Below are 26,865 nucleotides of genomic sequence, written 5' to 3' on the forward strand. Positions count from 1 at the left end.
AAGACCTATGAAACCTGTGAGACAGTAAAAGAGAGGCATTTGACATCAGCAGAATATTAATAGGACATAGGCTGATGGAAAGATTATAATGTGCTCTTATTTTTGTTTGTTTGTTTCTTGTTTCTATGAGAACTATGAAAACTATAATACTATAGATCTTGTGATGGATTCTGAATAGTGTGTTTTTGTTAGACATTTAGGTTTCCTTTTAAGGAAGCCTCATCATTCCAGTTACTTAGTCATGGGTAAGTCTCACATAAGTACAAGCGGAGTATAGTTCCCACATATCTTGGCCACATAGGTGTTTCTTGTGACAGAATTCCTATGCACTATCAGTCCTGCTTTAATTTCTACCTGAAAACTCTCTTTTCTGTGTATTTCACAACTTTTTTTGAAGTAGGTATACTTTATGTCTTGCTTATAGACTGACACAGCAGGAGTAAATTCTCCTCCAGAAAGACATAAATAGTAGTTTCAACTCAGCATTAAAAGCCTATTTTAACATTTGAAGCCAGTGGGAATTCTGGGGATAGACTGGGAATCATGGATGCAGAAAGCAGAGGAAAGTCATTGAGTCAGCTGATCGGAGCCAGCGCAGTGACAGCCAGAGCCGGCGAGGTTCAGTCGACTACGAGGTTTAGCCGAGATTAGAAAGCCCAGAGGGAAACGTACAGGGACAGCGTGACTCCCGGCGGTCCTGAACCCCCCGAAGCCCCGGTAGCCATTGCGAGAGAGCGGTTGACGTGGCGGGGGGCGTTCCCACTGTGACGGCGACCACACCTCCTCCCCTTGCCTTGAAGAAACCTTTGGGAGGGCAGCGACTAGTCGCTGACCACCAGGTGCAGAGAGGAGCAACTAGCTAGCGCAGCGGGTGTGGCAGCTAGCGCAGCGGGTGTGGCAGCTAGCGCAGCGGGGTGCAGAGAGCACTTGTTGTTTGTCATTCCCACCGACTTATTGCCAGCGTCCCAGACTGCTGATGACCATGGTCGCCTCCAGAAGGAGAGCGTGTCTCAAAAAGACTATGGCAACGCAGACTGAGGTTCTGTCCCAAACGGTGGCTGTTCAGGTCTCCGGCTGCAAGGAGTGCCAGAGCCTGCTGCTGCCGGAGGAGGGAGGCCAGCACTCTACTTGTGTGAGGTGTGAGCAGGTGCAAGATCTGCTCGACATGGTTGTGAAGCTTGAGGAGGTTGAGACGCTGAGGTCCATCAGGGAGTGCGAAAGGGAGATCCACTGGTGGAGTAACACCCTTACGTGCCGGTCGGAAAGGCCCCAGGGAGGTACCCCCGAAAAGGAGATGGACCTCCTGCCCTCCCGGACAGAGGCGGAGGTCCTGAGACAGCCCCACCCTTGTCGCTGTTGGGCAGAGGTAAATGACCTAAAAGAAGATGAGGGTTGGAAGCTTATTCCAGTTCGGCATCACGGGCAGCCCCCCTCCCTGCCTGATTTGCCTCCCCAGGTGCCCCTCCGTAATAGGTTTGAGGCCCTGGATCTTGAAGAAGAGGTAGGTGAGGAGGTGGTGCCAAACCTGCCTACAAGATCACATAGGAAGAGGCGGTTGACTACACAACTGAAGACTACCTCTGATAAGAAAGATAGAAGGGTGATTGTAATAGGAAATTCTGTTCTGAAAGGAACAGAGGGCCCAATATGCAGGGTTGACCCTCATCTTAGGGAAGTCTGTAGTCTACCTGGAGCCCGGATCAAGGACATTGCTAGAGAGCTCCCCAGACTGGTGCACCCGACAGACTACTACCCGCTGCTGGTCTTCCAGACAGATGGGGAGGAAGTTGCTTCCTGTAGTCTGAGGGGAATGAAGAATGACTTCAAGGTCTTGGGAAGGATGGTGAAAGATTCAGGGGCTCAAGTGATCTTCTCTTCACTCCTTCCCTCTTCAAGTGACGATGTGGGGTGGAATGGGAAAATTCAATCTCTAAATGGTTGGCTCCAAGACTGGTGCTACAGGCAGGGCTTTGGTTTTTTTGATAATGGCTGGTTTTATAAGACTCCAGTCCAGACAGTGTTATGTGGGAAAGGCTTATCTCGCAGAGGCAAAAGGATGCTGGGGCAGGAATTAGCTGCGCTCATTTGGAGAGCTTTAAACTAGGCTCGAAGGGGGATGGGGTTGTAGTTGGGCTTGCCCCAGTGGGGCAGCATTCTAAAACAGATGAGGACCGGGTGGCCTCCTGTGCCTCTAGGGAGAAATTGGTGTGCTCTGCTCTCTCCCTGAAATGCCTGTACACCAATGCGCGCAGCATGGGGAATAAGCAGGAGGAGTTAGAATCCTATGTTCAGTTGGGAGGTTATGATCTGGTGGCAATTACAGAAATGTGGTGGGACAGTTCACATGACTGGAATGTGGTCATGGATGGCTACGCCCTTTTCAGGAAAGACAGGCCAGCCAGGCGTGGTGGTGGAGTTGCTCTCTATGTGAGAGAGCAACTGCAATGTACTAAATTCTGCCCAGGAGTGGATGAGGAACGAGTTGAGAGTGTATGGGTCAGGATCAAGGGACAGGCTGGCAGGGGTGATACTGTTGTAGGTGTCTATTACAGGCCACCAGATCAGACTGAGGAAGTTGATGAGGCCTTCTATGCGCAGCTGAGAGTGGCCTCACAGTCACAGGCCCTGGTTGTTGTGGGGGATGTTTGCTGGAAGGACCATTCAGCCAGCCAGCCACAGTCCAGGAGGTTCCTCCAGTGCATTGATGATAACTTCCTCATGCAGATGGTGGAGGAGCCGACCAGGAGAGGTGCACTGCTGGATCTCATCCTCACTAACAAAGAGGGTCTGGTCGAAGCAGTAAAGGTCGAGGGCTGCCTGGGTTGCAGTGACCACGAGATGGTGGAGTTCAGCATCTCGTGTGGCAGGAACAGAATAGCAAGTAGAATTGCAACCCTGGACTTTGGCAGGGCTAATTTCGGCCTTTTCAAGCAATTGCTGGGGGAAATCCCATGGGCAAGACTACTTGAAGGAAAAGGGGCCCAAGAGAGCTGGATTGCATTCAGAGATTGCTTCTTCCATGCTCAGGATCAGAACATCCCCACACGTAGGAAGTCGAGGAAGGGAGCCAGAAGGCCTGCGTGGTTGAATAGGGATCTGTTGGGTATGCTCAAGCAGAAGAGGCGAGTTTACAGGTCATGGAAGCAGGGACTGGCCACTTGGGAGGAATATAAGGCTGCTGTTAGAGGATGCAGGAAGGCAGCTAGGGTAGCCAAGACCTCCTTAGAATTACAGCTGGCGAGAGGGGTCAAGGACAGCAAGAAGAACTTTTTCAAATACATAGCAGATAAAACTAATACCAGAGGCAATGTAGGCCCACTGATGAATGAGGTGGGTGCCCTGGTGGCAGAAGACACAGAGAAGGCAGAATTGCTGAATGCCTTCTTTGTCTCTATCTACTCTGCTGGAGGCTGTCCTGGGGAACCCTGTACCCCTGAGACCCCGGATGAAGCCAGGTTAATGGAGGAGTTTGCTTTAGTCAATGAGGACTGGGTTAGGGAACAATTAAATAGTCTGGACATCCATAAATCCATGGGTCCAGATGGGATGCACCACAGGTGCTGAGGGAGCTGGCTGAAGTCATTGCTAGATCGCTATCCATCATTTTTGCCAAGTCTTGGGAAACGGGAGAGGTGCCCGAGTATTGGAGGAAAGCAAATGTCACTCCAGTCTTTAAAAAGGGCAAGAAGGAGGACCCGGGTAATTATAGACCGGTCAGCCTCACCTCTGTCCCTGGGAAAGTAATGGAACAGCTTATCCTTGGTGTCATCTCAAGGCACATCAGGGATAAGAGGGTCATTAGGGGCAGTCAGCATGGCTTTACCAAGGGTAAGTCATGCTTGACCAACCTCATAGCCTTTTACGAGAATGTAACAAGGCGGATGGATGATGGCAGAGCGGTGGATGTGGTCTACCTTGACTTCAGTAAAGCCTTTGACACAGTCCCTCACAGCATCCTCACAGCTAAATTGAGGAGGTGTGGTCTAGACAATAGAGTAGTGAGGTGGGTTGCAAACTGGCTTAAAGAGAGAAGCCAGAGAGTGGTGGTCAATGGTGCGGAGTCCAGTTGGAGGCCAGTATCTAGTGGAGTGCCTCAGGGGTCAGTACTGGGGCCAATATTATTCAATATATTCATTAATGATTTAGGTGAGGGAATTGAGTGTACCATCAGCAAGTTTGCTGATGACACTAAGCTGGGAGGAGTGACTGACACGCCAGAAGGCTGTGCTACCATCCAGCGGGACCTGGACAGGCTGGAGAGTTGGGCGGGGGATAACCTGATGGAATTTAACAAGGGAAAGTGTAGAGTCCTGCATCTGGGCAGGAACAATCCCAAGTTCCAGTATAGGTTGGGGAATGACCTATTAGAGAGCAGTGTAGGGGAAAGGGACCTGGGGGTCCTGGTGGACAACAGGATGACCATGAGCCAGCACTGTGCCCTTGTGGCCAGGAAGGCTAATGGCATCCTTGGGTGTATTACAAGGGGGGTGGTCAGTAGATCGAGAGAGGTCCTCCTTCCCCTCTACTCTGCCCTGGTGAGACCCCATCTGGAATATTGTGTCCAGTTCTGGGCCCCTCAGTTCAAGAAGGACAGGGAACTGCTGGAGAGGGTCCAGCGTATGGCTACAAAGATGATTAAGGGAGTGGAGCATCTCCCTTATGAAGAAAGGCTGAGGGAGCTGGGTCTCTTTAGTTTGGAGAAGAGGAGACTGAGGGGTGACCTTATTAATGTTTATAAATATATAAAGGGTGAGTGCCACGAGGATGGAGTCAGGCTCTTCTCAGTGGCAAACAATGATAGGACAAGGGGCAATGGGATCAAGCTGGAACACAAGAGGTTCCACTTAAATTTGAGAAAGAACTTCTTCTCAGTGAGGGTAACAGAGCACTGGAACAGGCTGCCCAGGGAGATTGTGGAGTCTCCTTCCCTGGAGACATTCAAAGCCCACCTGGACACATTCCTGTGCGACCTCACCTAGGCGTTCCTGCTCCAGCAGGGGGATTGGACTAGATGATCTTTTGAGGTCGCTTCCAAGCCCAAACATACTGTGATACTGTGATACTGTGAAAGTAGGCATTACCATAAATCACATATAGTAGAGGTGTAATAGAATGAACGAGAATATATTTCACGCCCAAATAAGTACTAGTAAACTAGCCATAAAATAGACTTTTTTACTCAGTACTGTGTAGTTAAAGTTTTTAATTGACTGTAAGTTCATAAAGTTATTTCTCATGGAAATAATAATGTAGCCAGATTTCACCTCTATTAATATACGTACAGAAAGTGCAAATGATGATTGAAGAAACTTACTTTTTTATGTGTTCCTTCACAGTAAATAAAGAATTGCCAAGTATATATCTTGTAAAACTTAATGACTTGAATCCAGCTGGCATATCAAAAAAAGCTATGACCTATCAGAGTTCGGAACATGACCAAGAAAACACAATGGACTGCAGAGTTAGGAAAACATTGCTTACTTTAAAAAAAATATGGATGGTTAAACAAAGCATTTATTTAAAAGCTATCCAGAGAGGCACTTCAAGAGGCCATGACAGTCTTCAGTCTTAAATCTTCATGTCAGTTTTCTTCAAACCTCAACAAAAGAGAAAAGAAGTATTTTTGTACTAGATTAATGGCCAATAAAAAGAATCACGGTAGAAATTTTTTTCTTCCAGCTTTTTTTGGGTCCAATTTAGCCCTTATTGTGATATTACAATACTTGAAAATTCCTGTGTGTAAGTAACCGTAAAATTTTTTCTCGATACATTAATGTCTTATGTCATTGCTCACAGTGTGTTCTAAATTATTTTTCTATTTCTGTCCAGAATTGCTCCTTTTTGTTAAAGGACTCCTTTTTTTCCTTAAAATACTATGCTGTTAAATACTGTAATGGTATTTCAGAGCTGATCATGTATTACAGGCTAACCCAGAAAACCTTTTCAGTTTGAGTCTCAGACAATAGTGATTATTAGTTATTTCTGTTGATTTGTACATGAAACATTGCATAATTATGACCTCTTATGTAAGTCTGATATCATCAAGGTCCAGTTGGAGATTCAGTCAAGTTTTTCTTATTGGCAGCTAATGCACTTAAAAGTATCAAATTGACAGGACCAAAAACTAAGGGGAAAACATTATTTTCTGCTGATATTCCTCAATGCATAACTTGGAAAAAAAACTATCAGGTGGAACTGTAGTTGTTTGGGAAGTATTCTATATAAATTATGAAATACTTTGATTTGGCATATACTGACTCATTTTCAGCTTTCTCTGCAGTTATAAAATACTTTGTTATTTTACTTTAATTCATTAAATTATACATAAATGTATATTCAAGAAATCTGAAAATTAGGCTTTACATTCTCTTAGTATTAGAAAATCCCATCTACTTCTCTGTCTGTCAAGGTTTAAGGCAAGGTGGCAATAAACCATGGCAGATGCACCCTGTTACCCTCTTTACCTCCCACCACCCTTTTTCCTTTGGATCATGAAGATGGCAGGGAAGATAAAAGAGGAGGAAGAGAGACTTAGACTTCAAGTTGGAAGGTTCTAAAGGCTTTTACTAATGCTACTAATAAATAGAGAATATATATACAAAATATACAAACCCAATCTTGAATGCTCAATGTGGAGTCTGCATCACTTCAGCAGTGGTGGAGCTCGGTGTGCAGAACTGACAGCTCCAGCAGCTGCAGCTCAGGCCCCCAGAAGTCACAGCCAGGACTTCACAGCAAGCAAGAAACTGGTTGCAGGAATGCAGGGCCTGAGGCCTGTAGATCACAGGCAGACAGACAGGTTCCTCTCTAGATGCCGGCCATGGTCAAAGAGAGCTTCACCCTCGTGATCACCCTCTTATATAGGAGGTATGACGATTATGGGATGGAATACTTCCGTTGGTCAGTTCTAGTCACCTGTTCCATCCACCCCTCCTCAAACATGCTCCTCTCACAATGGAACATGGGAAAACATATCAGTCTTTTCTTGGCTACCATAGTAATAAATGTAAACACGAGCTTCTTCAGCGTTCTGTTGGTCTTCTTCTCAGCACCGAACACAGCATTTGAGGAAAAATATGCAGGCTAACACTCAGGAAAGTACAGCCACCTAGAAGAACTTAGCTGGAAGAAAGATCACTAAAAGAGAACTGGTCTTGTTTTTAACAAAACCAGGACACTATCTTAATGTTGAAAATAATACTTTTATTATGCATAGGATAACTTAATCTCCTATATATCACAGCACGAGATATACCATTCTACAAAAAAACAGTGCTGTCTAAATCTACCCATTCTAGGTTTTTTTAACATCTTCTTGGTGGTTTTTCTTCTTAAATTATCTCTGTGTAATATAAAAACTAAAAAGCCTTTAGTTTATATGACCTAAAAATATTATGTTTATTTTAGATGCAGCTGTTATGATACAGATTACCTGAACTGCTCAGCCTTAGCATAATTTCTTTTATGCAGCCATGGATAAGGCATAACTGACCTCCAGGATCTCTCTACGCATTTGAGACTTAAAGAGCAGAATATATAACTGACCAATGGATAGCAAACATAATCAGGAAAGTCCATGTCATGGTTCTCCTTTCTCAAAACCTTTCTTTAGCTTTATATTAATGGCCCAAATCAGGATATTTTACATAAGTAATAATTTATTGATTGATTAATCAGTAATGTGTTTACTATAATATTAATACTGAGAACTGCCTGCTTTTGAAATCCAGATTCTTACTTACGCTTATAAAAATGAAAGAGTGTGCAGAGTATATATGGTTTAAAAGTTTAAAGTATATGCATTTAAAAATATTTTGGCAGTTCTGATGTGAAAACTGACTTTTTTTTTTTATTATTTGGTGACAATTAGAAATGTCTGTGGCTTGTATTGTTGTTTCTGAGAAGCTTTTTTTTTCTTTTATCCTTTCTTTGGTAACTGAATTCCAGACTGAAAATTTTCGTGAGTTTTTAGAGTTACTCATTACATTTTTATTTCTGCTTTACAGTTCCAGTTTTTCTGGTTTAATGTCAAGTGCATGCGAAGGAAAATGAGATAATTTGTTTTCTCTCATTTGATGTAATGTGTAGACATGTCCTGGCTAAATTGGGCAAGAGTCTTCTTTTAATAGAAATTATGGGAAAAAAAATCTGAGTACCACTAAAAGCAGAGAAAAAAACAAAACAAAACAAAACAAACAAACAAACAAAACAAAACAAACAAAAAAATCCTCACAACAATGTATACTGTTTTATATTTGTTTAGCAGCAGAAAGCCTGAGGTGGAATAATTCTGAAAAAAATTATTGAAGACACATATGCTGAAAGGAAATGAGTGACTTGACTTACAGACTGGCCAGACTATCAATATTAACAAGCCCTAGTGATGCCAACTGCATTTTAGGTAAATTGCATCTAATAATCATACCACAACCTTTTCTTTCAGGAATCATTAATAGCATATCCTGCAGAAAATCTGGCAAACTAGTTGAGAACAAAGGTATATCAAGGGGACAGCTCCACAGTATTTTGAGACCAAGGTTCAGAACCCGAGGGAATGGCAGGAAGATGTGCCAGGGGAGGTTTAGGTTGGACATTAGGAAGAGGCCCTTGACCCAGTGGGTGGTGGAGTATTGGAACTCAGGACATTCTATGATTCTATGTTTCTAAGGTTGCCATTGTCTACAGGGAGAGAGCCTGCAAACCTCCTTTCCAAAGCATAAGACCTCTAAATTCGTAAGCACAACTTCTAGCCTTGTACATACTATAACATACATGAACATGGTTTTCTGCAGGTTTATGCAACCTGCAGTGTTTATTTCAGTTCCATGGTATGGATGCAGATATGATGTGATGCACAGCATCTTCCAATTATACACTCTCTTGGTGGCTGATAAATAGTCAAAAAGTATTTTTAGTCTAAATGTAACAGGTCAGAGACCACTCACACACGATTGTGAGGCCAAACACTGTGGCGTCACTTGCAGTCAGGTTCCCACACTCTCTTCCCTTAAAGCTACGTTCACTCTCACCCCAGCTGGGGCCAAGGCAGTGCCTGGGGGCACCGTGAGTATCGCCCTGGCCAAGTCTCCACTGCAAGCGTGACAAAAACAGCAATATGGAAGTGCCAGTAATTCTACACTGTTATCCATTTTAGTTAATGGCAAAACCGTAAATCAGGGAGGAAGGCAATATTATATCCTTTTTACCTTCTATTAGAGCTCAGTGTTCCCCTGATAGGAAATCACTCCCTCCAGAGAGAAGAGGCTGATCCCAGATAGAGTTCTGAAATACTCTTGAGCTTCTAGGATTTAAGAGGAGATGGAAAATTGATTTGTGCTTCACATGCTACTTTCGTTTGTGGAATGTGTCTTCAGCTGCAGTAATCTAGTATTTCCCCATTACATGAAGCCTGATTTACATTAAGCTTTTGTAATATAATTATCTTTTAACTCCCAAGACCATAGGAGATATATTGATATTCCTCCCTTACTTCTGACATGACCACATGAGATGCTTGAAACCTGTTTCTTTAGTCAGAACTTAATGCTTCCCTCTCTGGCCTATGAATGACCTATTTTCCAAATATCCCAATGAAGATGGATGGCATTTTCAGGGCAGGAAGCAGGATGTATTGCTCTATTCCACTGTCTGCTACATGAATTAAATATGATTAAACTGATGGTAAGTTTCCACTGATACAACGATCATCCCTGAGAGAAACAGAATAATGAGAGTTTCTTTTAGCAGTTATTCAGGTGAAGTCTGTATATTCAGGAAACATCTTGTAGACTGTGTAAAGCCAATAATTGTAGTATTTCTCAGCTCACTACCTGATTTAACCTCCCCTGGTAAGCATCAGTTTACTGTTTCTTAAAAAGATTTTAAAAATTGTGCTGATTGTGAAGACTTCTCCAGTCCCCTGAAACTAGTAAAATGACCAAATCAATTTCATTTACAACTCTGACCTTTCTCAAATATGTTATGCCAGGTCTATTCCAGGTCACTTGTGTAGTTAAGTCATGATCTTGTTTCTGTTATGTTTAGATAGAAACATAAAATTAATTTTGCTTAGATCAAGTAAGCTGAACAATCTGAATACCACAGTTCCAAAACTCAATGAACAACAGGAGGTTAGGAGATATAAAAATTAAACCTTGTTCAGTATCGGGAGGGTATAAATTCACATATGGATTCCCATTGATGACAACTGACTTTGTGCAGCATGAAATAGTTGTCTCAGTACAAAAATTATGACATATTGCTTTCATACAGTCTCCTAAAAATGAATGAGATTCTGCAGATAATTCTCCTAGGTTTTTCACCTTTTTGTTGGCATAAACAAACTGGGAGAGGTTATATCCTGCTACCTCTATTTCAATGAATTTAAATATGCAGTAAAGTGTAGAGTTTGGGTGTTTTTTTAACATGCAATAAATATTTCCTTGATTGAGAAGTTTTTAGAAAATCATATCTTTTTGTTCCTTTTCATCAAAGAACAAAGAAACAAAAGTTGTACTATTGTGGATTGCCTCCTGAAAATACTGCATAAAAAATGTTTTTCCTTTGAGATCTTTAGATGTCAATACAGAGATAGATGCCAAGCAAACTTGCATTATCTATCTTTAGTAAAGAGCTTAGTTATTACTTGATTTCTTAAAAATTCTCTTGAGTTTTACTAGGGACATGATGTGATGACTAGTAACCGAAGAATGACCAAACATTATATGAATTGGTCTTTTAGAAATATTTCTGTTGTATTGAACAGAAATCACTCTAGATCACAGAATTACTTGTGTATTATCCTAATCTTTCTCTGTTTTCCAGGCTCTCTGTGAACAGGTCATTTTGAGGACATACTTCTCTATTTGAATTTCATTCCAGGAGCATAAATGGGGAAAAGAGCAAATATGTAACAAGACATTTTCTCACTATATTTAATAACTCAGTAATCAAACAATCAAACTTCTTTTTTTTTTTTTTTCTCCATTTCTGTAAATCTTAAACCATGAAAAGAATATCCAGGATCTGTTTTATGAGTACCACTATTTTATTTCTTTTTAATAGATTTATTTATCCAGATGAAGAAATACACCACCCTCTCTATTCACTTCAAGAATATAAGAGACTTCCTGGGCCTCAGCTGTCTGACCTTTGTTAAAAAAAAAAAAAACAAACAAACATGACTCCAAAACTAGGGGAAAAAAAAAAAAAAACTGAAAGCTGTAAGTACTGCCACCATTAAGTAAAGCTGTAAAGAATACTAGTGTTATTGATACTTACAGCAGCATTTCAAAAGAAAGTACTTCTGAGAGTTATTCCTGAAGTTGATAATTACTAGGCATCCTCTGAGAACACCAGATGAACAGACATTCACACTAGAAATCCCGAGGAACATCCTGTTTATGAACATGGGCAGCCTGAAAATGAGGAGCTGTGTTTCTCTGTCTCTTTAAAAAAAAGAGTTTGAGAAATATATACTGATACATGTAATTAATCTTTTACAGTTATGATTAGGAAGCATGCAATTAAGAGCTACACCTGTCATTTGTAGATGTGCCTATAAGTTGCTATATAGGCATTGTAACAGGTACCTCCATCCAGTTGCAGTTTGGTTTTGGATGTTTGTTTTTGCAGTTTTTAATTTTGAATGAATTTTTAATTCTTCAAGAAGTTTAATTTTGTCGAATACATTTGCTATTGCAAGCTATTTCCTGAATATTATTTCTGCAGATAATTGCATCCCTTATAGCAATATGGGATAAAGAAAAAAACATCAGAGAAAAAGAAGACAATCACCTTAGGAATGAAGAAATATCATAGCCAAAGCTTATAGGCTTAAGCCCTTTCTTATGCCTTGAAGTATGTAAACAACTGTAGAGAAAGGCAACAACTTTCTCACTGTGCAAGTAGGGGAAGAGTCATCTTTCAACCCTCTATCTCTTTCACATCAGTTGACATAACTCTGCTTGCAACATAAAGACAGTGGTGACCACCGACACTCATTTAAGTCAGTGTTTCTTTAGACACTGTCTGCAACCACTTTCTCTAGCTACTGGTGAAATGAGAAACTGGTCAAAGATTGAGATCTTTTAGGAAGCTGTTGCCAGAGAACATGTACTGCCATTGAGGGGACACAACAAAAGTGATCCATAGATACTAAAAGTTATCCATAGATATTAGTGAAGAAAAGATGCATTTCAATTTCTATATGTTTACTTCTCCTTGATATTCTCAATGTTTATCCTTTGTATAGGTATTGTAAAGTGTATCAAATAGGGACCTTTTCATTACTTTCCCTAATTAGAAGCCAGATGGCACAAAGCCAAGCTGTGAGCAATTCATGACATTCTAAGCCATTCTACAAACTTTAAGTATCATTTAAGCCTTTGGGAATTTTCTCAGTCCGTGAAATTACTAAAGCATTGTTTGATAAATATCACATAACCTAATCTCTATCAATAATGTTGCAACAATGGAAATACATTCTTTTGAATCCATGTATGTTGACCTCTTAATATCTCCTTATTTATTGCATAAACTTTCGACCTTTTCTTGGAATGTATACCATGACTTAGGGGTATATGAAACCTAAGTGGAGAATTTTCTAACCTAAGTCCTCTGAATCATCCTCTAGTAAGGTGCCACTGACCTGTTGGGTGTTCACTGTTAGATAGTCTGAATTCTGTTCTGTGTTAAACATGCTACCTACTCAGATTAGCAAAAATTTGCATCCATTTTTTTACAGGAACAAAGGGAATGCACTACCAAACCAGTGAGTCTCCACGAGAATTTAGGCCTAAATTATGCTTTAATTCCGTCAGGCCACGAGTTTGTCTCCTAGATGTTGTAAGGTAGGATGTTACATTGCTGTTTCTATTCTTTCCTGAAAGAACGATCAACAGAAAACATGATGGATAGTGGTAGGCAAAGAAAGAGTGATCCTGGTTGTGAAAGATACTGATAACATTATGCCTTGTGTGGCAAACTTTCATTTCACGAAAGTGCTAACACAAAACATCCTTTTCACTCAAGCAGCACCTATTTGAAGGCTTCCATTCTCTGACTTGCAGCTCAAAAAAATATGGCACAGAAACTCTCCAGTTATCTCACTGTCAGAAACTCGCTGTTTCTGTCTTCAAAGCTGTTTACAGCAATACTGTGTTGAAAAAGGCTACTCTCACATTTTGTGAGCCATTATCCCAGCTCAGTGTCCTAAAAGAAATTCCCCTGGTTTTTCTTCTGCTAGCTATCTCTCTGCTATTTACTTTTCCTTTTTGTTCTAGCTAAACCTAGGTATTGTGTACAGTTCCCTAATCTTCAGCCTCTTTGTCTAAATAATGCTATGTGTCACTGTTAATGTAGCTGTAGAGTACTGTATAGCATTATTTATTAAATTGCTGTGGTTATTACTGCATCTTGCCATCAAAAAAGGAATAGGAATTATGCCTGTGACCACTCTCTCCCAAATATTTCTACACTGTCATGAAACATCTGAGAATAAAAGACAATAAAATTTCTTTTCCTTCTTTTGTATCAGAATGAATCTCACATACTGTCAGGAAAAACTATCTCAATTTCAGGAAAACCATTCATAATTCACTGCACTAACATTATTCAATATGTATTAAAAGCCATTTCAAAGAATGAAATGACAAATACATGTGAAAAAAGCATTGTCTTTTTTTTTTCTTTCTTTCTTTATTTTTTTTTTGTGAAACACACCATCTTCTTACAGTCTTTCTCTGTGCTTTCCAAATCAGAAATTAGGAAGGAGGGAACTGACTCAAAATTGAACTCAACAAAAACAAGTCAGTAAACAAGTAAAAATATGAAAGATAAGTCTTTTAGACTTTCAACGTTTGTGGGTAAATTTTTTAGGTAATATTCCTCTAAGTAAGAAAAATGTGGAGCGATGTTTTAGCATAAGATTCTTTTTTAAGTCTTTTAATGTTATAATTGCATTGTTGACTATCGCAAAGCTCTGGAATAGGAAATTAACATATAAAGTACCCTGTTTCATATGATGCCTATTTCATGTAATTTCATCTGGTCAACAGCATAGAGCAGACAGACATGTGATCAGGAATTAAACCTCCCATGTTAAACATCTGTCTCCTCTAGCTTCTTTCTTACAATTTGGTCCTGTTCTCACTTTCACCTGATGTCCTTACACATTTCCTTTTTGAAATTACTGATTATTTCTCTACCATTGTGCATATGGCTGTGTCTTTTCATTTCACAGACAGTGAGAAAAAAATCAAGCTTGGAGTAGCTCAAAGGGCTTCAAAGGAAATTGTCCATGGATACTTTCCTGTCTATTAGTCTAAAATTGCTCATTATTTCTGACTGTTAATTCCTTAGCTGAACAAGAAAATTGTTTAAAACCCTGGCATCACTACGTGAATTTTGTACAATAGCTTTTGGGGGAAGAGTCACTGGTAAGTATCTCTCCATGTTCTTTTCTGTTTTTAAAAGTATTCTTGGTACCATACCATACCAACATTTCATAGTCGTGAGTGCTGCTTATGGAAATGTCTTGTTTGGATCTGTCATTTTCTCTTGGAAAGTATTAAGTAACAGGAAAATAAAATGCCATGTTGACTGCAAAATGCTTACTTGACAATTTTGACCTGCTGTAGGCATGAAATTGACAGCAGCAATGTGATCCAACGGATGGCATTTCATGGTTGCTATGCCATGTACACATATCTTTGATTGTCCTGATTTCCATCCCTTTCCTACTCATCTTGCCTGAGTTCAGACAATGCTTTGTCTTCAGAAGTGGAAATCCTTTTACAACAAAGACCTTGTAAACTGAAACTGCAGACATTAAGTATGAGAACAACTTTGCGGAGTGCAGCGTAGGACAACAATCCTAGCAAAGAAAAATTAATTGAAATATTTTGTACCTCCTAGCAGTGAAATCATTATTGCAATTTTGAAAAGAGAAAATCGAAAAACAAAGCAAGTCTGATTTAAAATATAGGACGTAAACAATGATGTAAACAGCAGAAACCATAGTGTTTCTCTACTACTTTCTAAAACAGTTTCTTTTACTTTTTGCTAACATGTCCAAGGAGATGTTATGAGGTTCATTCTGCTGCTGAAACAAGCAAGTAGGTCAGGGAAAAATCTCCCAGACAGAACTTCCTCGAAGTTCTGCAGTCTCGATGCCAGGCAACTTCATGCTGAATGTCTAATTAATGTTCAATGTCATTGATGTATTCTCAGGCAGCAGGCTTATCCTATGCATAATAGTCAGGAAAATCTCATACAGAAGAAATCAATGCAATTATCCATTTCCTGGATCCCATCATTATATCATGTATAACAGGTTTGACATCATCTTAGCAATAGTTACCACACAATTTGATCTGAGATCAGCAGGGTCCCCTTTACAATTAGAATATCATAAATGCATAGTGAATGTTTACTTTAACATGTCATTTAATTAGCTCTAAATGGGATATGAGTGAAAAATAAGAAAAACCTAATCTCTACGATACACTTTGACTCATTCCATTATATTTGTATCCAGATTAAATATACTTCAGTTCAAACGATATTAAAAATTCAATATAATTTCCAAATATCGTGAAAACATAACTTTCCTTGGATAAGAATTTAAATAGAAGTATAAATGAAATAATTATATTTTTAGCATATTCCTAATAGTAATCATCATTGTTGACACCTAAAATGTCCAAATTATCCTTTTAATTTAAGAGTCTCAGAGCTCATTACTGGTTTAAGACCCCAGACATCTTTATATGGTGAAAAATGTTACCTTCATTTTTCAATACGAATATTAACAGAAAATTATTTTCCAAGAAAGTCACTGAAATCTCTGCCTCTCCTCTCTGTGTTTTATATTTCTGCATATTTTAACTATCCTAGTACTATTTCTTCAAAATTGGAAATGTTTCAGCCAGTCAGAATTCAGGAATGCTGTTACATTTTAACATGATTCACCCTTGCAGTATGTATGCAGTATGTATGCTTATTTCTTAGGATTTCTTATATTATGTATACTTATTTCTTAGTCACTCGTTTTCTTGCAGTTATATTTGCATAATGATAGCACAATTCTATCTTAGTAATTCAGCATAATATGCAAATTCTTGTACTCTAAATTGCAGGCAGCCATTATTAGCTAAGCAAAGTAGGGAGATTTACATTAATCAATGTGTTGCTCTTTCTCAGTTATTTTACTGCACTTATCCAAATCTCATAACTCTGATTATTTAAGGGAAGGAAGAAAGAAAGAGTTTTGAGAAAACTGAGCTGGAGTGAACTGAAGCTTTAAAATTGCCACATATTTCATCGACCAAGTTTTGTAGACCATGTGGTCTCAAAGCTTTTATCACAAAGATTAGACAGGTGAGAAAAATTATAGCAGGTAAAGACTGTACAATAACCTGAGTGAAGGCATCATTGTATTGATGTAAAATAAAACATGTTGCATAAGTCTGTAATTCATCCATCCATTCCGTAAAGTAAGCATCTTCTCCTAATTCTACAGTTTGTTCATAACTATATCCTATGGACATACTTGACATTTAAAATATAGAAAGATAACATTTTATCAGGGAAACATAATGACTTAAAGATACAATAAAAATTATGGTATTATGAACATAGGGTCACGTTTTCTAGTGTTATAGACTATCACCACTGTTGAATCTGAAAGAATGACAGCAATTTACAGAGGGTCTATAGAAAACTGTACGAGATATATAAATGACTGAGAAGCTTTGCTGTAAAAAACTTCAGCTCTTAATTGTGTAGGCCCATTTTCAACACTTGGGCTTATTTGTTCTGGGAGACATTTATGAATAAAAATATACATTTGGCCTTAGATGATTCATCCTCCACTTCTGGAGCACTTCAGGTGATATAATTGAGAGAAAATATGTCACGTAAAACAACAAGCACAATTTTTCTTCGTAAGGAGACAAATTCTCTTGCCTTGTCATCGGGGCAGTGGCAGACAGGTGGATGGGACACTACTTGGGGAGAAGAGATACTCATGCCAGTGGAAGGTTACAGCCGGTTTACAATAAGAGTTGATTTGGCCATTAGGCTACCAAAAGTTGTTTGTGCAATATGTCCTTTGTTGTGTTTAATGTTTCCTCTCCTTTTCTCATACTGGGGTAACTCTTACCTTGGGAATAGTGAGATTCACCTCCATCCACACACTTTTGTAGCTCTTTAAGCCTTATTTCCCCTCTACGAAGGACAGAGAGAGCACATGCTCTCATCAAGTCCATAAACAGCTTACACAGTTGTACTCACAAGGTTTGCGGGGAGTGTTCTGGTTATACCCAAAGTCAGAGAGGGAGGCATGAGACAAGTCAGGATGAACACGAAAAATAGTATGGAGAAGACAGTTAGAAGATCCCAGCATCCCAGCTGTTCTGCGATTTTGTCCAGGAGGTGAGTGGTGTGTGCATATTATATAACTGTACACTTCAACTCTCCTTATGATGATGAATGTGAGCAACTGGGCTTTTTAATCTTGAAAATCAGGTTTAGTAAATGCATAGTAAAGTTCTCACATTTGTGTGTCTTTGCAGTGTCCTCATTTCAGGTGAGATAGAGTTAATTTTCTTCCTAGTACCTGGTACAGTGCTGTGTTTTGGATTTAGAATGAGAATAATGTTGATAATACACTGACGTTTTAGTATTATAGCTGCTAAGTAGTGAAGAACTTTTCAGTTTCTCACGCCGTGCCAGCTGCTCAAGAAGCTGGGAGGGAGCACAGATAGGCCAAGTGACCCAAACTGGCCAAAGAGATATTCCATACCATATGACATCATGCTAGGTATATATTTTGAGGGAAGAAGAAGGAAGACTGGGACATTCGGAGTGATGGCATTTGTCATCTCAAGTAACTGTTACACCTGTTGGAGCCCTGCTTTCTTGGAGATGGCTGAACACCTGCCAACTGATGGGAAGTAATGAATGAATCCTTTGTTTTGCTTTGCTTGCATGTGCAGCTTTTGTGTTACCTATTAAACTGTGTTTATTTCATGAGTTTCCTCACTTTTGCTCTTCTGATTCTTTCCCCAATCCCACTGGGTCAAAGTGAACAAGTGGTTGTGTAGTGCTTAGTTTCCAGTTGGGGTTAAACCACTACACACAGTGGTCCTCATTCAGGAATTTTCTGGCTATGGTCAAGATATCAGGAAGGGACATATAGCAATTCAGGCTAAGCCAAAATGAGGTATATAGGAGAAAACAGAAAAATAATAGTTTCTGTTTTTCTGTTTTCCAACATATTACAGTATTCCAGTCTTGTTAGTATTGTCTTTATAATCAATAACCTATATGTTGTTTTGTGCAATATTTTTCCTTTAAGACTTCTCTGTGCTACATGCATGCAAACACACACACAGACACACATCCACTGTAAATTTTTTTCTGTTGAAATCCCTACCAACTGAAAAGCATTAGAGCTACCACTGTCTCACGGATTAAGGTTCTGTACAGGATAATTGTATACAATTCTGAGAAAACTTTGAATGAGTCTTTAGGGCAACTTTCTAGCAGCTATTTTGAAGCTATGCAAAGCTGCTAGAACTCACACCCAGAAGTGTTCTCAGTGGGTTTAGTTTTATGCACCATTCCCTAAATTAGGAGTTGTAAATATTTGTAACTGCTTGCAAGTTTGCAGCAGCTGAAATAAAGTACTCATTAAACCTAGTCTTTCACTCCAGTTATCTTTGTTTTTTTCTTTCCCTCAGGAATCCATTTTCTCTTGACTAATGGCAAAAGTGCTAAATTTTTGCAAGAAAATTGCTTTATAGAATGTACATATATTTGATATTAATTGCCTAATTTATCCACAAGCTATCAAGAATGATATGAAAGTTATTGTCTAAATTCCTATGGGGAAAGATAGTTTTATGGTATTAATATATATAAATGTGAAGCAACAGAGAGCTAAATTTGGAATGACTTGTGTTTATTTTTTGAAGTATGAGTAGATCCCTGGAACTTAAATATAAGCACATGTAGAAACATGGTAAGATTTTGTTCTAAAATTCTTTGTTTAAAGAAACTAAACCAATGTAATTATAAAAAGAATACACCTCATAAAGGAACATATTCTTAACTTCAAATTTACAGATGTAGTAGTAGAACCACTTAGGGATCTCTGGAGATAACTGAGAAGGGTCTACAGGAGTAGCACATATTCTGTTGAAAGGTGTTGGATTTAAATAATTTCCTGGTTTTTAAATTCAAAAGCTGAATTTGGTGCCTCATCTATTTATATTATAGAAATATATACACATATATATAAAATAGGTGTTTTAAAAAGGAATACAAAAGAGTAAGTTTTATCATCAGATTGGTACCTACTCTTGACCTTAAAGAAATACTGATCTACTAATGTCCTGTACACAGAGAGGCATTTCTTTCCAACCTCAAATGACAACAACTTTCAAAAACTAAAGTAATTCTTTTCAGAGGTAGTGATGTTACTGTCTCTTACTTTTTCCTCCATGAATCTGAGTATTCATTCAAGAGACCTCGACAAGGACCTAATATATATCTCTCACTTTCGAAGCATCCTAGCCCATACTTCAGGAAGAGTTTACACATCTAAGTTTACACAGGCATGCTCTGAGAAGCGCGTGCTCTCCTAATCAAGAATTACTAAATATGACTCAGACTGAAACAAGAGATAGTTCAACCTGGAGGAGAATTTCTTTCTTCACAGGTGACAAAAGATAAAACATGAAGTATCTGAGAACTATGAGATAAAACTTGTGACCCCAAGCAGATTTGTGTGTCTCCAAAGTGTGCTAGCTACTGGGATGGGGATTTTAAAACCACCTTTTGAAAGTAACCAAAATCCATTTAGGTGCTTTTTTGGAGCTGATTCATCTTTATCCTCCCCAGGAGCTCAGTTAAGCTTTTCTTTAAAAGGTTTGACTAAATTATAGTCTTATTACTAGGAAGAAAAGTAGTGTCTCTGTTTACCCTTACAAATGGGAAAAGGTTTGACTGAATTTGTAGTCACAGCGCTTTGGTAAAGAGTGAAAGACAATTAAATTGAACAGGGAAATTTAATAAATTATTCACTGGAAGACCTGAGAGATGCACAATACTTTTTCTTGTGACAGATGTAAGGAATTCAGAAAGATTTGTTACCTTCTGAAGCTGAACAAGGCTAGAATAAAAGTGAGCACCAGAAAAGCACAATTGTTTCCAATGTGAGTCAGCTTCTCACTGCTAAGTTTTTTGCCCAGAGCTTCTGTTAGATTTTTCTTCCTGAGTTCCTGGAATATTATATGTATTTTCTGATGTGGTCTTTGAACACAACCGTACAATATCTTCAGTAAAAAGCTTGGGTTGATTTTCAAATTCAAAGAAGCTACACAGTGATCAGTCACAGAATTACTGATTGAGACTGTGTCTGTAGTAGATTTATGGTCTTTACGACAGTCACCTAATACTCAGGTTTGTATGCAAGTATACCATTATTCCAAACCAAATCTAGATGTCAGGGGGTACAAGCTCAACTGGATCAAAACTTAATAAAATGAAAAACCTGAACCAAACAAAATCTTTTCCCACATGTAGGAAAAGGAAAATACGCTGCAATTACATTAGACAGAAAAAATGCAGGTTTTTTACAAATAACTGTGAAAGGTGTAACAGGCTAGTATTAAGTGAAAATCTGCTTTGAGATTTAATGAAAAAAAAAAAAAAGCTTGCTGTTGTTGATGAGGTTACAATGACAGTGAACCATTTTGTTTGCTAAATAAAATTAAGATGTAAAGAGATGGATTGCTAGGATAGCAGCAAAAGTGATTTTTAGGGACAATAATGCTTTTATCAGGTAAATAATCCAAAAGCATCTCTGATTTCTGGAGTGTTTTTCCTTTGCTGAAGGTTTTACAGGCACATTAACAATATATAGCCATCATGGAATAGTTCTATGTAGATAAGAAATTCTCTTCTTCAGCCGTCTTGTCTAATGGCAAACACTTTCAATTTCATGAGACTACCCAAAGACTTGTGTTCCTTTGAGTTTTCACATGCCAAAGGATTAACCTGGAGTAAGTCAGAAATACTCTGAAATGTGTAGCAGTTATGAATATTACATAAGTTTATTAATTCATCTTTTTGGGTTTTTTAGGCATGCAAATCAGAACAGGTTACTGTTTGAAAAACAAAAAGCATCTGTAAAAACTTACATTTACACTATTATCCATTAAGACTGTCCATGGATTTCATACCTTGATTTTGTAAAATCTAAAAGTGAATTTTCACCCAAGTAAGAGAGGACTTAAAAGAGTTTAAGTGCAGTGAATTGGCCTTGCAGTTTATCAAGACAGAAAGGGAAATCATAGAATTACTTTGATTGGGAAAGACCTTTGAGATCATCAAGTCCAACCATTTACCTAGCACTGTCAAGTCCACCTCTAAACCATGTCCCCTGTCACCTCACCTACACATCTTTTAAACACCTCCAGGGATGGACACTTCACCACTTCCTTGGGCAGCCTTTTCTAATTATTCCATGAAGAAATGTTTCCTAATATCCAATCTAAACCTCCCCTGGCACAACTTAAGGCCACTTCCTCTCATCCTATCACTTGCTACTTGAGAAAAGAGATCAACACCTTCTGTGCTACAACCTCCTTTCAGACAGGTGTAGGGAGCAACAAGGTCTTCCCTCAGCCTCCTTTCCTCCAGGCTAAACAACCCCAGTTCCCTCAGCTGCTCCTAATCAGACTTATGTTCCATACCCTTCACCAAAACCAGCAAAAATATTAATCTATTATCACATGAGAATTTAAATGTTGCACATGAGAACAATTGCTGATAAAGTGGTATTAAACTAATTCAAATTATAACAGTAAGATACACAGAGTAGTGATAACGTTCATCTTTCAGTCTTTGTGAGAAATACAGTTCTGGTTTGTTACCTAAGTAGAGATACGGCTTTTGACCTGCCGAACAGAGGATCTACTCAAAATTGCTTCAAATTCCATATGACATCTCTTTATAATCAAAGAGCAGCAGTGGTGGCTTAAAGCTGTTATTCTCTTTGTTTAGTTAGACCTCCTTCTACTAGAATTGACATTCTGCTTGAAGTTACTTTTTTATAAGTTCCCAGGGAGACATTTTATTAGAAGTATGCCATAGCTATTTTCCCAATCTGCAGCTACTCAGAATGCTGCCCTATGTCTAGTTGCCTGTTATCCAGATGAATAACTGAAAATTTGTATGTAGATCTCACTGTTGATTATGATTGGTGTGTTCTTTATTTGTGTTTTTTGTGACATCAGTTTGGATTTTCATTTTAGTTTTTCCTTTCTCTTTTTTTCTTGAAGTCATTTCAAGGCACATGAATTCCAGGAAGGGCATATTTTATCTCTGATTTTTAAAGCTTCACATGTTTGTGAGGATTACTTTGTGTTTTCAGACAAATTATCTTGTTTTGGCCTGTATCTTTACTTGTTAGCCATCACATTTTGTGTTATACTTCTCAGCCAAGGGACTATTAGCCTAGTTACACAGATGTTAACAGAGACATTCTCATTTGTTTCATAAAAGCAGCCAAAGCAGAGAACTTTTGCAAATTCAGCTTACAATCTCCAACAATATTCTATTTCCTTGAGTCAGCAGAATCATTCCAGCTTGTTTGGCAGGGGGCCTAACCTGGCCGCATGTTATTGGAATTGTTTTCTCAAAACCCAGCATTATTTCTACAAGTCTCCAGGATGTTACATACTCATAAAAATTGTTAACAGCACCTGTGATAGGATCTTTGATATAATTTCTGATTACAAGCTGTTCCCTGAATAGTACAAAGTGAAATAAACTCTAATTGATCGCTTACAAGTATTTTCCAATGGTCAAGATCTCAAAGAAGGAAGGAAAAAATGTATTAAAATTAATTATTCTCTCATAAAAATGTGTAAAAGAGTCATACATATTTATACCACAGAAGATAGATTCCAGATACTTTCTCTTACTCTGAGAAATACCTTCTTTTTGCATGATGAAACACAGTTATGTCATAGTAGATGTGATAGATGAGAAAAAAAAATATCTTTTTCTTATGACAATAAGCATTAACACCTTATGCTCATCAATACCTACAAAAATAATATAATTTAGAAAACATCTGCATTAAAGCAGATCAACCTTCTGTAAAGAAAGAAAGAACTGCTCTTTTTCTGAAGAGAACAGAAATGTGAAGAGCATGATAAAAATAGGTTAAATTTTGTGTATTTATTTAATTTATCAACATTAAACATACATTAGTTAAGTATTCAAACATTAATTACCCTCCTTTGTTTTTCTCTTCAGTGTAGAATCAAAAGACAGTGTTTGAGGAAGGCAGTGCTCACAGTTCAAAGAAATAATTTTTGAGATCAGGTCATTAGTGGAGCACTGAAGCATTTTCTTTCACTTTATGCATCAAACTGACAATTTCAATGAAAGATAGAGCTGCTGTTTCTTCCAATTTCTTTTTCAAAATTATATTTTGTGATTTCTTTGTAAGTGATTCTCTTTCATGTTTACTTAATTGTACAAACCATAGTACTGGACAGGAAAGTGGATGTGGTCTAAAGTTGTAATTACTTAAAAACCCCAAAGACTTAGTGAGGAAAAACTGTTTGATGAATATGATCTAAGTAGCTGTCATTTGGCAAACGTGATCACAACAGATGCCTTTGTGAATTCCTGTTTAGTTTGTTTCTGTTAAAGACCAAGTAGGAGTAAGAGAAAAAAAAAAAATTAGTATTGAGTTTTTTCTATAATTTATGAGATTGTAATTTTAAATTATTGTAATGATCATCAACAAACTCATCTATTTCAGAGAGTCAGAAATTCTGTCTATGATCTAAAATAATGCAAAAGCTCTTACCTTGAACTTGGAAGAAAATGAAATGCGACAGTAACAAACATGGAAATCAAAAACCAGATACTAATTTTAAAAAATAAAGGGTAATTTCTCATAGGCAACTATGAAAATATGGAATATGGAACATAGGAAAAACCTAGAAGTCAAAACCTTTCTAGCCATGACCATTGCATATAAAAATTCCAAAGGTGCAGCAATTGGAAAAAAACAAACGAACAACAAAACAAAAAACAGTTTGAGATTTCTTTTTAACACTTTAGAGTGTGATGCAAGAAGATAAATGATATAATTCAGCCCAGATTGATCTGATTCCAAAGTCACTGAAGGATCTGTAAGTATCAAGGATAAGTGCACTTATCAGAGGACAGAGGACTTGGACAAGTGTGAGCCTTTCCAGAAATAATAGGATCTGGCATCAGAATAGCTTTTGGGAAAAAAAAAAAAAATAACCAACAAGTCAAACCAAAAACAGAGTCATGCACACACTTATGTACACATGTGCATATACAGTGGGAACTACAGTTGTAAAATACAAAAGGAACTTTTGGGAATAATTTCCATGACTCTCATTTCTAGTTTTTCTGAGTCAGTTCAGCATTTTTTTTCTTCATTTAAGAAAACCTAATTTCTGCTTTTTATTGATGTTATCTGGATTAAACTAGCAGCACCTGCCTTAGAGTTTTTGCTGCTACTGGCAATCTGGAAAATGTTCATGCAAGTGAACCTCCACTGGCACAATAAACGATCACTAAACAATTTGCTGCCCTTAATATTTTGCTGCCCTAGGCAAGAACCAGTTATGCCTGTGTGTTAGAACTTGTTCTAGGAGTTGCTGATACCTCACATGTTTCTTCTTATCTTTCTTTTTGTGTTTGGCTCTAGACAATGTAGGTGACTGATTATTTAAATAACGTTACTTTAGCTGACTATCCATCTGCAAAGATGGATCCCTTCCCAAACCTTTTGGGTAGCACAAAATCTCTTGGTTTCTAATCACTAGGATTCATTTTGTTGCTTAACTTGCTATTGGACTTTTTTGGTGGTGAACCCGCTATTTAGCCCCTTGACTTCATTTCCATCGTTGTGCTCAATTTACATTAACCCCTCTACCATTTTTTTCTCCCCTCATATGTTACTTAATTCACTATCTTCTCAGTGTCCCTTTCCTTTCCTTTCCTTTCCTTTCCTTTCCTTTCCTTTCCTTTCCTTTCCTTTCCTTTCCTTTCCTTTCCTTTCCTTTCCTTTCCTTTCCTTTCCTTTCCTTTCCTTTCCTTTCCTTTCCTTTCCTTTCCTTTCCTTTCCTTTCCTTTCCTCGCCTCTCCTCGCCTCTCCTCGCCTCTCCTCGCCTCTCCTCGCCTCTCCTCGCCTTTCCTTGCCTTTCCCTGCCTTTCCCTTCCCTGCCTTTCCCTTCCCTGCCTTTCCCTTCCCTGCCTTCCCTTCCCTTCCCTTGCCTTGCCTTGCCTTGCCTTGCCTTTCCCTTCCTTTCCCTTCCCTTCCTTTCCCTTCCCTTCCTTTCCTTTCCTTTCCTTTCCTTTCCTTTCCTTTCCTTTCCTTTCCTTTCCTTTCCTTTCCTTTCCTTTCCTTTCCTTTCCTTTCCTTTCCTTTCCTTTCCTTTCCTTTCCTTTCCTTTCCTTTCCTTTCCTTTCCTTTCCTTTCCTTTCCGCCTCTGGCACACTACCAGTTTCTTGTCACTTTGACTGCTCTGTAATAGATGGTGTGCACTCTGATAGCCCTAAGGCTACTGATAACTACTGGATTGCTTTTTCTCTGTGGTAGAAAGCCATACACCTAAACATAAAATAAATAAATTGCATAAAGTATTAGAAAACTACAAGCTCTAATATTCTTCCTTTATTTCTTTCAGCTCTACCCTAGTCCCTAGAGCAAGACTGTTATGCTATTACTTCTTAAGAAAAACTGTGTCATAATTAAACCCTCAATGTGCACTTTGAATTGTTATTTTTTTCATACCCAGTGTCAAAATATTTTGCAAGGGAAGATAATTTCATTATGCTGACATTTTATCTAATGGGTCAGAGAACAAGCTGTCCTGAAAGACCTGTGTTCCCTTTTATTCTTCTAAACCTGATATTCTGTAATAATTTTCTAACCTGGGAAACAATAGTGAGGGGTTTTTGTCTTCAGCCAATGGGTGTTAGTTTTTAAAATAAAATTAAAATACCCGTGACTGGAAAAGATTTAATATTGTATTACCATACAGTTCTCTTCACACCTAATGACCACATTTGATTTTTTTGATTTTTAAACTTTAGGATTAAAAGATATCATATTCCTATGTAAAATTATGTACTAGATTTCTTGAGCAATGATCAGTGTAAGGACAATAGTGCCTCAAGAATTGAATGTTTTTTAATATTTTTGTTAGCTGCTCTGCAAGCCACTTGGCATCCTGGAATCTTATATCCTTTCATCCAAAACAGAGTGAATCATGTCACCATGGACAGACACATCATAGTCTTATTGTAAATATTTTTGCTTCCCTACTTTCAAGGAGCCAAAGTAATTGTTCCTAAATATTTCTGAGGCTTTCTTTATATTATACTATATAGATACTGTCATACTAAGTAAGGCAAGAACAGGGACGGGGGCAAAGATACTGCTGGTTCTTGACATAAGAACATGGTTAGAAAGATGGTTAAGAGAGAAAGGAAAACTTTATAACTTTTCTTGGCAATCACCAGACCACAAAAATCCTTAAGGAATGAGCTGACTAAACTGAGGTCAGCTGGAATTGTGGAATGAGTCTGTCTTGACTTCTTCCTCCTAGTGACATCCTCAAGAAGATCAAGTAGCAAAATGAAGCACTAAATACAATTAATATTAGAAATTACAAAGTAAAGAAGATTCAAAAGAAAAAAATAATACCAAATCAATTAATACTTCAGTTTCCACTGGTCTGCACAAAGTCCCTGCTGTCAGTTCTGAGATCTTCCTGACTGCCATCTGTTCTT

This window comes from Patagioenas fasciata, chromosome 2, assembly GCF_037038585.1.
Source record: "Patagioenas fasciata isolate bPatFas1 chromosome 2, bPatFas1.hap1, whole genome shotgun sequence".
NCBI lineage: Eukaryota > Metazoa > Chordata > Aves > Columbiformes > Columbidae > Patagioenas > Patagioenas fasciata.